General features: G+C 38.1%; 1 protein-coding gene across 15 annotated transcripts in view; it reads right to left on the bottom strand.

Annotated features, from left to right (window-relative positions):
- The window catches only part of LOC105222874 (tau-tubulin kinase homolog Asator), a 763,131-nt gene that overhangs the window by 78,961 nt on the left and 671,836 nt on the right, over positions 1-12,334 (bottom strand). The gene's annotated exons all lie outside the window — the stretch shown is intronic.

The raw sequence follows: 12,334 nt of genomic DNA on the forward strand, positions 1-12,334 counted from the left end.
CCAGATTTGCAAAATGCTGATAATACGGATACTGAAAGCGTGGCTTCTTCTGCTGCCTCTCTATCAGTCTTAAAACAGCAAACATTGACATCTTGGTTAACAAATATAAAATCATTTGGAGGTAAGACATGATACAAATCTTTTTTCAATCAATTTTCATGAAAATCAGATGCATACAGAATCGAAAATTGTAACTTTTATTAATTTTCAGACAACGGTGTTAAGCGTGGTCAAATAACAAATGCAATAGTCTTCACGATAGCAAAGGATGGTTAATCTCTCAATACTGTGAAAAAAAAGGATTTCAATATTTAATAAAAGTAGCAGCACCGTTTTATAAAGTTCCAGCCAGAAAAACAATTACTCATATGAGTGACGATAAATATGACATTCTTTCGACACAACTGAAATTAAAAATACAAGAAGTAGAAGCATTATCTTTAAATGCAGATGTTTGGACTGACGCGCATAATAGCCAAAGCTACTGAGGCTTAACTGGTCATTGTATGTATATATGAAAATAAATTAATGAGCATAATTTTTGGTGTAACTGCTCTAACAGAACCCCACAATGCTGACTGCTTAGCACAAGTAATTATTAATATGACAGAAAAATGGGGCATCACAAATAACAAAGTAATAGCGTTTATCACGGACAATGACGCAAATATCGTTAAAGCTGATTTGTTGAATTATCCGAAATAATTGCGCCTATATTACTCAAGTATCCTAAAGCGCCAGCAATGCTAACTGCACAGCAGTTAGAATTCATAAAAGATCTTATAAATATATTAAGACCATTAGAAGTAATAACAAAAAAAATTTCGGGAGAAGATTATGTTAAAGCCAGTAAAATCATACCAATAGTATCTTGCCTGACAGAAAAATATAATAAAATGAAAACTTCAACTGATATTGGTGCTAAAACTAGAATTTTAATTGTGGACGGCTTAAAGAAAAGATTTGGGAGTGTTGAGCAAGTTTATTTGTTGGCTACTGCGACCATTTTAGATCCAAGATTTAAAAAAATTCATTTTGCTGACCAAGTAGCTTGTTCACGAGCAATAAATAGAATCAACACTTCAATTTTAGATAATACTCGGTAAAAACTTTCACAAAATAATATTGAGGAAGTCGACGTAATAGAAGGGACAGATAATGATATGAAAAAAGGAATTTGGGATTTTCATGAGCTGCTTGTAAAAAAGAAACTTTCTATGTAGAATGCACTTGCACAGGAAAGTCAAGGCTTAAATGAAGAATTCAAACATTATTTATCGCAAGCAGTTGTGCACTTGAAGTATGAACCTATACTTTACTGGCAAGAACAAAAAACTCTATTTAGCACCACGTTCACTCAATAGCCATGATGTATATGTGGGATCATCTGTTCCTTGTGAGCGCCTTTTTTCAATTGCCGGAAACATCGCAAGAGATGAACGGAACCGCTTGGATCCCAGTAGACTTAACAGACTGTTGTTTTTAAAAAGTTTGAATATTAAGCATTGGGAACTACAAGCTAAATTATCTATTTGCTTTATAACCTAAAACTTGTCAATTTTGAAAATAAATGTTTCGTTCTATCGGTTCTGATACTTTGATATGGTAATAAAAATAATTGTTATTATCGAAGTCCCTGACTTTACTAATTAAAGATCGCTAATTATAACATTCGTCTTATTTTTAATAAAATTGATTAATACTTATATTGTAATAGAAAATTGGAAAGAAGAGCGATTTTTTGGAAATCGATATTTTAGATCTCCATTTTTTTGTGAATCGATTCATCCGGTCACAATTCGAATCGATTTAAAAATCGATCTTTTTCGGAATGCATCGCCATCCCTAGTATATGTTCACCCAGTGATGCCAACTCAGTGGTTTTACTACTAAAACTAGTGGTTTTACTTTCCCTCTAGTGGGCAAAAAACTTTTTAGTGGCTGGTGATTTTTTAGTGGTAAATACCCTCTGACGGTAAATACAAAAAAGTAATAATATTGTATATATTATATATATTTAATTTTGTAACAGATAGATACATATGTATCTCTATTTGTACTTGGGGAATCATTAACTTGTCTATATGGTTATCACGTACATTTGAAATAAAAACGCCGCATCACTTAAGTGTGTAGTATAAAGAGTAGTTTATTAAAGAATAATTTAACTTTAAACAAAAGATTCTTAAAATTAACCGGGTTGAGACGAAAGCTGGCGAAGATCCAATTATGTATATGGTGCGTTGACGCGGCTTAGTTGAGAACGTAGTCGAATTGTGAGAGACGATTCGTGAAATGGTGACGAGGCGTAGGGTATATTCGCAAGTTTATGATCGAATTGTAAAGAACCAATTGAATCAGCTTCCCCGCTGTCCATTGCTTTTGTTGGTTCAGTTGGTGCGAGTGTGGTGTGTTATATTGTAGTGGCATCCTGTGGTGAATTGCGCTGTTTCATTGGGATGGACCAGTTTTAACGGGCAGAAAGGGTGGATGCTTAACTCATTTAAACATCCTGGGCCCCCTAGGTGAATATTTTGCCTAATATTACACGTTGTTGCATGTATTTCGGGGTACTGCTTGCAGAGTTGCCAAGGGCGCAGAATACATGCAGTAAATCCTGAAAATGCCTTTGGTTTTAAACATAGCATTTGGTATTTATTTACCTTTACCTGCGTATGGCAAGGAACTATATTTTGCGGGTTTATCCGACTTATTATTATAGTAAAAAAGTAATTTAAAATTTTTTATTTTATCGGTACGGAATACCGGTTGTTTATTATTTGCCTTTTCCATGTTATCGGCTTATAAAGGATAATAACTCCATGCCTATGACTCAAGCAGCTCACGACTTCCGGTCTTTGACCAAGTATCCCCTGGGTAGCCTAAGAACATCCGTTTGAAGGCGAGCTATCCCCTACTTAGGGTTGTGCGCTGGGTTTGGGACCCGCCACGTAAAAAATCTTACCAATGAAAAGGAACAACAAGCCTCGGATGAGTAACCCCCCTTTTGATAACGACCATGGCAAACGAATTAAGGACTATGATTTGAGGGCATGCACCTGGAATGTCCGGCCCCTTAATTGGGAAGGTGCCTCTACCCAGCTGGTTGATGTCCTCGTGAAAATAAAGGCTGACATCACCGCCGTCCAAGAAATGCGATGGACGTGACAAGGACAGAGACGAGTAGGTCCTTGTGACATTTACTACAGTGGCCATATAAAGGAGCGCAAGTTTGGTGTTGGATTCGTGGTGGGAGAGAGACTCCGTCGCCGAGTACTATCATTCACTCCGGAGAATGAACGTCTAGCCACAATCCGCATCAAAGCGAGGTTCTTCAACATATCGCTAATTTGCGCCCACGCCCCGGCGGAAGATAAGGACAATGTGACCAAAGATGACTTTTATGAGTGCTTGGAGCGCACTTATGAGAGATGCCCCCGCCACGATGTCAAAATCGTGCTTGGCGACTTCAACGCCAGGGTGGGCAAAGAAGGTATCTTTGGCACTACGGTCGGTAAATTCAGCCTCCACGAGGAAACATCCCCAAATGGGTTGAGGCTGATCGACTTCGCCGGGCCCGAAATATGGTTATCTGTAGTACTAGATTCCAGCATAAGAAGATACATCAAGCTACCTGGCTGTCTCCGGATCGAAAAACCACCAACCAGATCGATCATGTTGTGATAGACGGAAGACACGTCTCCAGTGTTTTAGATGTGCGTGCGTTCCGAGGTCCTAACATCGACTCGGACCACTATATTGTTGCAGCCAAAATTCGCACCCGCCTCTGTGCAGCAAAAAACGCACGTCAACAAACACAAAGAAGGTTCGACGTCGAGAAGCTGCAATCACAACAGACAGCCGAACGATTTTCTACTCGGCTGGCACTCCTGCTCTCTGAGAGCACTCGTCAACAGCTCGGTATAAGGGAACTGTGGGACGGCATTTCAAACCCCTTACGTACAGCTGCAACCGAAACCATTGGTTTTCGGAAAGTGCAAAAGAACAGCTGGTACGACGAGGAGTGCCGTGTCGCAGCGGAGAGAAAACAGGCTGCCTACCTTGCAACGTTACGATCGACCACAACACGTGCGGGATGGGATAGATACCGAGAGTTGAAGAGGGAAGCGAGATGCATTTGTAGACAGAAAAAGAAAGAGGCCGAAATGCGTGAGTACGAAGAGCTTGATAAGCTGGCCGACAGGCGTAATGCTCGAAAATTCTACGGAAAGATGCGGCGGCTTACAGAAGGTTTCAAGACCGGAGCATACTCCTGTAGAACCCCCAAAGGTGATCTAGCCACCGATGCCCAGAGCATACTTAGATTATGGAGGGAACACTTCTCCAGCCTGCTGAATGGCAGTGAACACATAGCACCATGAAAAGGTGAACCCGATTCCCCAATCGATGACGATGGAGCAGACGTTCCATTGCCTGACCATGAAGAAGTTCGAATAGCAATTACTCGCCTGAAGAACAACAAAGCGGCGGGGCCGATGGATTGTCGGCCGAGTTATTCAAACACGGCGGCGAAGAACTGATAAGAGCATGCATCAGCTTCTTTGCAAAATATGGTCGGACGAAAGCATACCCAACGATTGGAATTTAAGTGTGCTCTGCCCAATCCGCAAACACGGAGACCCCACAATCTGCGCCAACTACCGCGGAATAAGGCTCCTCCAGGAGGAGAAGTATAAGGTTCTATCGAGCGTATTGTGTGAAAGATTAAAGCCCACCGTCAACAAACTGATTGGACCTTATAAGTGTGGCTTCAGACATGGTAAATCAACAACCGACCAGATATTCACCATGCGCCAAATCTTGGAAAAGACCCGTGAAAGGAGAATCGACACTCACCACCTATTCGTCGATTTCAAAGCTGCTTTCGACAGCACGAAAAGGAGCTGCCTTTATGCCGCGATGTCTAAATTTGGTATCCCCGAAAATCTAATACGGCTGTGTAAACTGGCGTTGAGCAACACGAAAAGCTCCGTCAGGATCGGGAAGGACCTCTCCAAGCCGTTCGATACCGAACGAGGTTTCAGACAAGGCGACTCCATATCGTGCGACTTTTTCAATCTGCTGCTGGAGAAAATTATTCGAGCTGCAGAACTTAATCGAGCAGGTACAATCTTTTATAAGAGTGTACAGCTGCTGGCGTATGCCGATGATATTGATATCATCGGTCTCAACACCCGCGCTGTTAGTTCTGCTTTCTCCAGACTGAACAAGGAAGCAACGCAAATGGGTCTGGCAGTGAACGAGGGCAAGATGAAATATCTCCTGTCATCAAACAAACAGTCGTCGCACTCGCGACTTGGCTCCCACGTCACTGTTGACAGTCATAACTTTGAAGTTGTAGATAATTTCGTCTATATAGGAACCAGCATTAACACCACCAACAATGTCAGCCTGGAAATCCAACGCAGGATTACTCTTGCCAACCGGTGCTACTTCGGACTGAGTAGGCAAAAGTAAAGTCCTCTCTCGACGAGCAAAAGCCAAACTCTAAAAGTCGCTCATAATTCCCGTTCTGCTATATGGTGCACAGGCGTTGGCCACGGCGAATATCGCATTCGATGGAACGATGAGCTGTACGAGGTACGAGATAGGTCATGTTGTCCGGATGGATGAAAACACTCCAGCTCTGAAAGTATTCGACGCAGTACCCGCCGCGGGAAGCAGAGAAAGAGGAAGACCTCCACTCCGTTGGAAGGACCAAGTGGAGAAGGACCTGGATTCGCTTGGAATATCCAATTGGCGCCACGTAGCGAAGAGAAGAAATGACTGGCGCGCTGTTGTTGACTCGGCTATAATCGCGTAAGCGGTGTCTACGCCAGTAAAGAAGAAGAAGAACTCCATGCCTGGCTTAGATGTGGCCAGAATGGGTACTCCTTAGCCCTACATTTAGGACTATGAAATTAGAGGGATCTTGCGAGCGAGTAGCCGGTAATTGCGAACGGCTTCATTTAGAATTATAATTTTTTAAGTGGGATTTTCAAGTTGTTCAACAGATTCCCATTCAAAACCTTAAGTGCAGCGTTTATATAGGGACGATAAGAGCGACCTCTGCTTTTTTTCCTATCCTTTTGAAACAATTTTGTTATATATTGTGTTTAAGTGCATATGCACCAATTTGGTTTTTAGTAGCCACCGCTCAAGGATTGATACAGGATTGTGTTTTTTCCATTATTGGCGAAAGCCATCCTGCGGGGTCGAAAAGTTACATATGTATATTTGAGTTCTTAATATTGTTAGACCGAAATCTTACTTTGTTTTTTCTACCAATATGTAAGGGATTGGAATATTGTGGCTCTAGTGGTAGTCGTACGACGTACCGGCCATTATTTTATGGAGTAGTTGTAGCTTTAGAGAAGTCTTCACAATACTGATCTTCTAGAGTTTGAAATTTCCTTAATTGTGAATTAAGGTATTTATTTGCATTGTACTCAACTTGAGTTGGTATGGTTGTAACTAGTTCGGTAACTAGTCCACTTTGCGTTTCGCTGTGCAGTGTTTGAACTTTTTGTGCCTTCGAGCAACATGGTGTTTTTTGGCAGTTTTTAGTTTTGGTTTTCGGGACTTGCTTTTGTAATTAAACCCGTGGTTCTTTTTGTATACGCGCTCCTTTGAGGTGAGATGGGATAGTTATTTAAGTGAAACATAGAATGATGCCTTTTGTGGCAATGATGCCTTTTTGTGGCGAATGCGCAGTTGAATTTGCTTTTGCAATTTTTAAGATAATGTGTATTGGACAAGCAGTTTGTACAGAGTCTTTTTGATCTGACAAAGTTGTTCCTTTCGTTAATGTTTAATTTTTTAAACTTCTCGCAAGTTTTAAGCTTATGCCCTCTTGTCCATAGTTCGCATGACGTATGTTTTCTTTTTTCGGATGTGAACGTTTGTGTTTTGTTAAAAATTATGTTTGATTTGTTTTTGCTTCTAGCTTGGGGTCTATTTAAGTTTTTTTTTGGGCGTGTTTAATGTTCTTTTTCTTGATTATTTTTTCTTTTAACCTTTCCGCAATTTCATATTGGGTGGTGAGAAAATCTTCTTTTTTCGTGATGAGAGCGTTTGCTCCCATAGAAGTAACGACTTTTCTGGTAATGCGGCGGTGCAAATGTTTGCCAGAATTGGGTCCCAGCTGTCTGTGGAAATATTTTGTGTCGACAGAATCGACAAACAATTAGAAACAGTGGATTGTAGTGTTACAAATTCTTCACTTGTTTCTTTCTTGATTTTAGGCAAGTTTAGTAGTGTCGTTACTTGCTTATCGACTAATATTCTTTCGTTTTCATATCTAGCTTTTAGAGCTTCCCAAGCCAAATTGAAATTATCGTCATTAAGAGCGAACTGTTTTACTGTTATCCCTGCTTGACCTTTAGTTTTGTATCTGAGGTGATACAATTTTTGCGCTTGTGACAATTGAGGATGGTTTATGTACACGGCCGTAAACATGTCCCGGAAGGACGGCCATTCTTCATAACCTCCGTAAAAGGTTTCTGTGTCAAATGCGGGCAACTCGAGTTGGATGCCTGAACTTGCCTTTTGACTGTCTGTTTGTGGCAGCTCCACTCTACTGTGGGGAGTAGGTGCAATTGCTGTTATTAGCTTTAGTTGATCGGAGATCATAGCTTTTGTTTCTTCGTACTGGTCTAAGCAGTTTTCGTATATTGCGCAAGCCGATGATTTAAAATTATGTGGCAAGTCTGAATCGTCAGATTCTAGTATGGCGTCATGAGCCGCTTGGAGGCGAGTCCAAAAATTTTCAGGATTTTGAATTTTGATTTCTAATAACGATTCAGAGTTTTCATGAATCGGCGAAGAGGCAAATCTAGTGCAGTATCGCAATAAACTGTCACTTTGTGAAATAAATTTTACAACCTGTTTTGAGCGCGTAGCTCCAGGTGTGTTTTGATTTGTGTCGTCATTAACCATTTTGTATTTTTTTAATTTTTTTTTAATAATATATGTCAGTATATAGGCACACCCTAACACTTGGCTTGTATGTACTTGTTTTTGTAGGTACTTATGTTTTGTGCGATTGAGAGCTCGTTGAAGAGATCAATACGCTTTTTACACTAGTATTTGTTTGTAGGTGTTTATAATTACATATGTTTTTGTTCTTAAGCAATTGAGAGCTCGTTAGAGAGATCAATTCGCTTTTTGTATGCAATCCTGCTTGTGTTTGTTTGCCCAAGAACAAGAGGTATTGCAGAATAGATAGGTATTTGTATTTATGTATTCATGTGTTTATTATATGTATATTAAAGGACTTGATACGCTCACTTGGTATTCCTTTTGTATGTAAAGGGCGCCTGTAATGTACGTATGTATGTTTTCCCGCCAATTTTGTTCCTCCGCTTCATCCAGATGGTTGGACCTGTTATGTTTGTTATTTGAATTTTTTTGTTGTTTTTTTTTTTAATTCGCGCCCGTTTGTTTATTGCTTTTCGTGCTCGGTTTAATGTTTTTTTGTATTTGTAAAGTTTTGTATATTTCATATCTATAAGTTTATATTTCATCACGCAGTTTTTGTTATTGCAAATATGCATATATTTCTGCCGAATCACCACACTTGATTTTTTGTTTTGTGTCTTATGTTTTGTCACTGCACCGTGTTTTTGTTTTCTTAAGCTGCTCTGCAGCTTAGTCTTTTAAATGCAATTTAATTTTGTTTCTTATTTGTGTTTTGTTTTAAGATTTCGCGTGTTTGTTCGTTGCTGTTTTCTTTGCGTAAACTGTTTGTTGATTTGCGCCCGCTCTTTGCAGTTTTGTTAATATTTCAAATCCACTTTGTTTTTGTTCACAGTTTTGTCACCTCCCTGATATATGTAAGTTTGTTTTTTTTTGTACTGTTTGGGTCACTGCACTTTGTTGTTCGGGCTTTTTGCTTTTACTTTTTGCTTTTCGTTGGTCTCCACACTATTATGCATATACATATGTACATATATTACTGCACTTCACTGCACTGGTTTGTTTTTCTTATATTTTGTGGTTTGTCTTGTGGCTGTAAGTTTATAGTGCCTGTCGTTGAGGCTCGAAGGACCATATTTAATTTTTTAACAGATAGATACATACATATGTACATATCTCTATTTGTACTTTGGGAATCATTAACTTGTCTATATGGTTATCACGCACATTTGAAATAAAAACGCCGCATCACTTAAGTGTGTAGTATAAAGAGTAGTTTATTAAAGAATAATTTATTTTTAAACAAATGATTCTTAAAATTAACCGGGTTGAGACGAAAGCTGGCGAAGATCCAATTATGTATATGGTGCGTTGACGCGGCTTAGTTGAGAACGTAGTCGAATTGTGAGAGACGAATCGTGAGATGTTGACGAGGCGTAGTGTATATGCGCAAGTTTATGATCGAATTGTAAAGAACCAATTGAATCAGCTTCCCCGTTGTCCATTGCTTTTGTTGGTTGAGTTGGTGCGAGTGTGGTGTGTTATATTGTAGTGGCATCCTGTGGTGAATTGCGCTGTTTCATTAGGATGGACCAGTTTTACCGGGCAGAAGGGGTGGATTTAAACAATATACATATATTCTTCACAATTGCTTCCTCCATAAGATATTTTAGTTTTATTTCAAGCTTTTAAAGAGCTACGAATAAGACAAATAAAGATAGCCTGTTATATTTTAAGGGGGCAGCCTTTTTAACAGCTACATTCCACTATACTCAGTTGTTTGTATACTCGTACGTTCTCTTTCATCTTGTTCGCTCTTTCTTTCTTCGTAACAGAATAAATCTTGATCTTTTAAAGTGAAAATTTACTTGTAATATACTCCATCATTAATATACTCATATAACAATGATGAGTAAACGACAGTATTCTAAAAAATTTAGAAATTTCTGGCTCAATGATCCTATTTTAAAAGATTGGTTACAAGTTGTAGAAGATAATGACGGCAATAAAGTAGCTAAGTGTAGGTTATGCGGTGTAAGGTTGCGGAATCCCTATGCAGATTTAAAAAAAATTAGGTAAATCAAAATAAGATTATTTTTATTATTCACTTTTTCTTTAAAAATTAAAAATCTAGTGGTCTTTTAGTGGTTTTAGAGTCGACACTAGTGGTCCCTGGAAAAATATTCTGGCAACACTGCGTTTACATTAATCATTATTTTTTGTCGCAATGCAATGACTATTATAGTATAGGGTTTGTTTAATTACAGTAATGATTGATAGCATTAGTTAACAGCTAATTCAATACTGTGGGACGAATATAAGCAAATCTGTGCTATAAAATATCTGAATAAAGCTGATGTCCCTATAATTTTTTCAATACTGTATATATATACTATATATACAAAAAAATAACTCTTACATTGTATTTAAGCCAAACAAATACTCTTCTGCATTGCTCTCGTAGATTTCGAAAAGTAATAGAGTCGTAAAATCAGAAAGTGAACACAGACAAAAAACTCAACCAAAAGTCCACATAGTTACACGCATACACTGAACATAAAACCATAATCGGAGGAATTATCCAAACCTACTACAGGATATATTTACAATTTTGTTCACAAAATAATATAATTAACACATATTTCTTACACGCCCCCACATACATATATACGAAATTCGAAATTGAGTGTCTTATTGATTACGCTTCACTACTTCAAATTACATACTTGTACATAATATTACATATGTTCAACATATTCAGGTACTGCGGTCAGATATAAACCAGTTTTAACTAATATTAAAATTTTGTTTCACTCATATTCCATTTTATTTCGTGTTTCATTCATGCCACTGTAAATTTCCGAAAATGTTGTTACGTTATTTTGCATTTCAGTTGACGATATGTACATATACATACATATACAGAGTGGCTCAAAACTAATCCTCCTATCAGAAGATGCTAAATTTTGCAATTGACCTCTAATGTCAGCAAGATCGCCTGATTTGACCACTGCAGACTTCTTTTTGTGGGGCTTTTTGAAGACGTGAGTCTAGCAACTAGGGCTATCGGTTACATTTGGTTACATAATATATAACTTATAATAATTTATGAATATTAAAAAGTTTTAAATAATTTAAAATATATTTGACATTGTATTCGTTTGGGGTATTTAGATGGATATGGGATCTTGATGAAATACATTGGATCGGTAAAGGTTTAAGGATTTGCATTCCTTAAGGAATGGCTCCTTCTTATCAAGTAAAGATGTGTAGAGCGAGTGTAACCAAGGCGTAGCCTTATAAAACATATGTTCATTGCCGCTGTGGTATTGGTTGGCATCTTTATTGTGTGTTTGTATGGATTTTTGTTTCTGTAATGACCAATTTCTTTGCTCCATAGAACTTTTTTGAGAAGGTCTTGTAATATCTTACTTCTGATTCGTTTTTTCGGGAATGGAATAAATAGCTGAAGGGGAGATTTCGAGGCCGCTTTGGCTGCTTTATCTGCTAGCTCGTTTCCTGTTATATCAACATGACTTGAGATCCACATGAGCTTAATTCTTTTTTCGAAGTTTATTAAGGAAGTCCTAATTGTAGATATTTCTTCTGAGTGGTTCTTAAGGTTATGAACTCCAAGCGGTATTGCTTTGTTGTTAATGCAGACAATAAATTTATTGCTTTTTTGGTGGGGAATTGCAATGCACTTAGGACAGCTTGAATTTTAGCCTCGTAAAGTCACGTTTGATCTAGTAAGATCCCGTTTACTATCAGATCACCATTTTCATGGACTACTGCAAAAGATGTTCCATTAATATGGTTGACCCATCCGTAAATATAAATTTCCATTGGTTGTTTTTTAATGAAACGGCTGCCTCTAGAAATGCTTGTTTATAGATAAGATAAAGATTCAATGTAAATGAAATGTAAATGATTCGGAACATAGCAACCAAGATCGAGTAATATATATCTTAGAGTTTTTGATTACAAATTTCTGTGTCTGTTTTAACATGTAGAACATCTCCACAAGACCTGATTTTATAGTTATGGTGTTTTTTCAAAACATATGATGTTAACGGAGCGTACTCTAACATAAGCGAAACGATCTACAGAGCGCGAATTTTGGTTACTCGCACTCTTAAATTATACAGAAAATAACTGTATACGCGACAGTTTTAATATTTTTGTTTTTGTAAACAATAGTTGCTAGGTAATATACAAAGTAAGTTAGCATGCACACAAAAACAAGAGCATAGTGTTTAGTAAAAGATAATGCTGTGCTGCGTCACTTATTCCTTACCTCGGGTGGGGGGCAATAAGTGATAGCACTGCTCTTTTACTTTACTTTGTTTCTTTTTATGTTTTTCTTTACCCCTTACCACTGGTGGGGGAAAGTAAATTATATAAATAAAAAGGAATC

This window comes from Bactrocera dorsalis, chromosome 6, assembly GCF_023373825.1.
Source record: "Bactrocera dorsalis isolate Fly_Bdor chromosome 6, ASM2337382v1, whole genome shotgun sequence".
Taxonomy (NCBI): domain Eukaryota; kingdom Metazoa; phylum Arthropoda; class Insecta; order Diptera; family Tephritidae; genus Bactrocera; species Bactrocera dorsalis.